Raw genomic sequence first — 4,563 nt, 5'->3', positions numbered from 1 at the left:
GCCGGGTGTCCCGGTGTCCGCAGTTACGATCCGCTCCCGAGAAGAACGAGGTTGGGGGCTCGAGAGGGCAGGGGCTGCTTGCAGGATGGTGGGGGCCTGCGGGGAGGACTAGAAAGGCTCAGAGACTCGTTGACTTCAAAGGGGTCCTGAGTTCATGTTTTAAGTCCGTGCACCAACTCCAGATGGGAACAGTGGCTCAGCTCATCAGGGTTCAGTGTTGAGGAACCCCCACCCCCACCCCGCAGCCTCCACAGCCACACGCAGGGACAGGCGCTCACATCTTCAAGATGTGAGTCACCCCCACACTCCCCAGCTTATATGTGGACGATTTCCCCCCTTGTGATGGTTTTTTCTTGAGAGACTGTCTTGCAAATCCGCCCCTCTCTCATAGTCCCCTCTTATTCTATTCTTGGCTGGTAAACTCTTTCTGGTACCTTCTTACCTTCCTATCTTCCTACACTTGAAATGGGGGCAGTGAGGCAGTTTCTTATTTTTAAAAGATTCCAGTTGCATCCTCCGCAATTGCAACGTATTTTCTGCTTACATACACACTTAAATCGGAAACAATTATTTCCTAAATGTAAGGCTCACCCGCCCCAAAGAGGTATTTATTTAGATGGTATGCTTATTTTAATGCGAAACGTCCAAAAAAGCTATAACAGTATTTGCAAATTATGTATCTGCTCTGCTAGGAAGAGTTGGGGCACCCAGAGTCGAATGACTTAATCCCTCCAGCCAAAATATCTGAGGTTAAATATGACAAAGTGTCTTGAACTTGTTTACTTTGAAGTCATGCTGCTTCCTGTTGGGTGGTTTATTTTAATGTGTTTGAGAGATTGGTAGGTCATTATTTTGGTTTGGGGTGGGGAAGGGGTGGCTAAAACGAGATGCCTTCGTAATTGCTGTAGGGAACTTGATGAGCTGGGTTCCAGGGGTTAGGCTCGCCCAGGTGAGGGCAGCAGGAGGGCAGCATCCTCCTTGTGAACATAAATGGTTTGGTGCCTAATCTCCAGAGTAACTGCTTCTGAAGCAAAATGTGTGCTTAAAACAATAAAACATTCTAGAATCTGCACATGAACAACTTGTTCAGCTATAAGTGAACTACAAACTAGCCTATTCAGTGCCTGGGCATGTTACATAATGAACCAAGACTTCCAACAATTAACATACAAATCAACCATGTGGCTGTCAGTGAAATATTTTCTTTTTCAATGAAGAAGGGAATTTAACTGGCTGCCATCTCCTTCACAGAAGACACCTGTTTCACACCGTTGCCTAGACACTTCAGTTTCCGAGGGACAAATTTTATATATGGCCTTTTGAATAATTGCACTTTATCATTCAACAAAACTTATTTTTGGCGCACATCTTTTTCTTATTTTTCTAGCCCTTGATTACTGTTAATGTCTTTAGTGCTCAGAAGTACCTATGAGAGCAGGTGTCAAAGAAAGAAGGTGAAAATATATGTTTAAAAATCTAGGTAGCAATATTCTCAGCGAACAGGTACAGGTTGCCTGAATTTTAACAACTTAAGTTTCCCATGTATTTAAAATACGTTGCCTGTACCTCAATATAGGACTTAAATATAGTGCTTTATTCTTATGGCCATATTTCACATTATATACCTCCAAATGTTGCAAGTCTTTTTTCTTTTTTTAAACAATCACAGGTTTGTATAGAGGTGGTGGTTGTTTGTTTCTTTTGGGGGGATGTGAGGACTTCTGTCTTCTATTACCATCAAGAGGTGAAAATTGCCACCTCAGTGGCAACATTTGTTGAGGAAATCTATTTTATTCTCTTTTTAGATCTAGTTGTTATTAGGTAGAGTCACATTCTTAAATGTCTCCCTTAGTTTTTTGTGTCCCTGTGCCAAGACTATGGTCTAATTTTAGGGCAATCTAGATTAGAATCTCAGGTGATTATTAAAATAACACCTGTAATGTGTTCATAATTACATACATATGTATGCATGTGTATCAAAGATGGCTTTAAAGTTAGTGGTATACTGCCTATAAAATGAGACATGTTAAAAATATCGAAAGGTACTATATAAATCCAACATTTCAAAAACCGTATTTCTGTCAGCATACTTGTATATTTATCTTCTACTCAAAGGTTCTCAAATCACATACCCTGTGAATTTTTATTTTCTTTCTTGAAGGTGAACAGTTCTTTCAGTATATTTTTCAACAGCCAAAGGTAAGCGAGAACAGAAAACAATAATTGACTTGGAAATAAGAAGTTTTCAATTTCTCCACTAGAGGACGTTAAGTCCTTTTCAGGACTGACATTCACAAAACTGCCTCTGCCCAAGCTTTGTATATTTAATTTTATGCTCATGCCCAATAACTACTGAAAATGAGTGTGCAGAGCTAATTTCTCAATTCTGTATAATGTCTTTTTAAAAAGCCTACTGAATTAAGACAAAATGTAAAGCTGCTTTTGATTAATTCATGAGACTACAGATTCATGCACAGAGAATAAGTTAGTATCTGTAATCTGTGAATTTTGTTGGTATTCCTTTGGGGGAAGTGACTTAGTACCTGGAATTGGGTTCTTTCTCTCTTTAGCAGGCTGGGCTGTAGAAAAAACACGGGCTTTCTTTGTGATCTTGGTCACCACCCTTCACTGCATTTTTCCAAACATCTTTAGGTCCCATTTAGCTCTAAGGATCTACAAATATCTTCACATAAAAATTGTAAGAGACTCAGACTACAATTTGATATTAAACTTGCCCCTATTGAAATTCAGGTCCCAAAGCTAGTAATGCTTTGTTGGGGTGTCTAGATGACTTTTTTCCCATGGCTTTGTGGCTAGCTCTTACCTTTACATCTTGCTACGTGGGATGGAAGTGTTATTATTAGACTAGGCAATTGTACTCAGGAGCTTGCATTTATTTGATATCATTAGTTAGGCATGTGTGTGAAATGCTAGTTTGCATTGGCATGTTCTTTAAACAAGAAACGTCTCTGCCACCTGGTGTGTGAAAAAATAATCATTGGAAAGTCTTATTTTTAAAACTCCATCTCCTTATATTGATGTAAAAATTCAAAATATCGAAGCTTAGAATAATTTGACCAAGATGTACGTACCTTTTGTATAGTAAGCATTATGGTGGCAGGAAGGTTGACAAAGACATGATCCTTGGATGTAGCAAGGAACACAAAACCCACAAACGAATAATTGTAGGTTGAGAGGAGTTCAGTGAAGAATTACTTCTTGCTGCAGCTGTTCATCAGGGAGGACATACTGGGTACAGTAATTAAATTAAATTTTTAAAATGAGTAAATGATATATAAGGTTGGAAGCAAGGGAGAGAAATAAAGGTACGGTTGTGGAAAAGAGCAAAATTTTGGTCATATTGATGACTCATGTGTGGCTCAACATGAAAGTTCTAGATGATCAATTAGGAGTAATGGTACATTAAGGCCAAATTGTGGAGTGGTTGATGGTCAAGCTCAAAGGGTTGGTACCTGATTCTGTGGGCAGTGGGGAACTGTTGATAATTTTTGAGAATAACATATCTTGATTAAAGAATGATTAATTAGATAATTCTGTGCTCATGAATCTTGAAAGCTTGATTGCAAGACCTTACAGGAGAGCTCTGCTGTACCTTTAAAGGATGCATAGTCCCTCCATCTAGGAAAGTATTCTCTTCAATTGATTTTTGCTGTTTGGGGAAGGGCAGCAGGGGGGTGGCGAGAGTGCATGAGGGACATCTGTGTAGCCAGACAGATCAGTTAAGTCTCTGGAGATGAAGGATGCGTTAGGTATTCTACCCAGGTGGTCTTCATTCTGAAGCTGCAGTGTAGACTAGAGGATGGATTTAAGAAGGAAGAAGCCAATGACATACAGACCAATTTTGAGGTTCTTGCAGAAATCTAGGCGGGCATTGGGCCTGCACTATGGCATGGCAGTGGAAATGGGACGAGAATAATCAATTCAAGATTCTACAAAGGCATGTGTCAAAGGATGCAGGTAAAAAGGTGACACATAAGATTATACTCTAGGCTTGAGTTTCACTCATTGGTTTAAGGATGGCATGAAAATATTCATGAGGAGGAACTGATATTGGTGGGAGAAATAGAAAAAAAATCTCTGTTTTAAACATGGAAATTTGAAGTACAAGAGAGACCCTTATGTAGAAATGGCTAACGGGCAACTGGAAGTAGAAAAATGGAAGCTAGGGCTCCAGGATTCATTCCATAAGGGAATAATGATTGAAGTCATGAGAGTGAGGGGAGCCTAGAAAGAAAAACTGAAAAGGAGACAGCATGGAAAGCATAGGAGGAGGAAGAGACAGCCAAGAAGATGGGAGAAGCCAGAAAGATAGAAAAAGAGTAATTGAGCAGTGCCACACGGGCCAAGGGAGAAGGACAGAGGTCAAGGATTGAAAGACGGAAGAGAAAAAAAGAAAATGTATGCATACCAGGTAGTCACTGACCACCCCAGAAGAGGAATTTCAGTTGTTGGTTTAAGAGTGGGGGATGTACCAGGTTATAGTGATTAATATCAATAGATGAGGAGTTGAAAAGGAAAGCTAGCCAGCTTGAAAGACTCTCC

The 4,563-nt window shown here is 40.0% G+C and overlaps 1 protein-coding gene across 3 annotated transcripts in view; it reads left to right on the top strand.

Moving 5' to 3' along the window:
* The window catches only part of MAP7 (microtubule associated protein 7), a 173,444-nt gene that overhangs the window by 709 nt on the left and 168,172 nt on the right, over positions 1-4,563 (top strand). The gene's annotated exons all lie outside the window — the stretch shown is intronic.

This window comes from Hipposideros armiger, unplaced genomic scaffold (assembly GCF_001890085.2).
Source record: "Hipposideros armiger isolate ML-2016 unplaced genomic scaffold, ASM189008v1 scaffold_120, whole genome shotgun sequence".
Lineage (NCBI taxonomy): Eukaryota > Metazoa > Chordata > Mammalia > Chiroptera > Hipposideridae > Hipposideros > Hipposideros armiger.
This window is presented reverse-complemented; position numbering and strand designations above follow the sequence as displayed.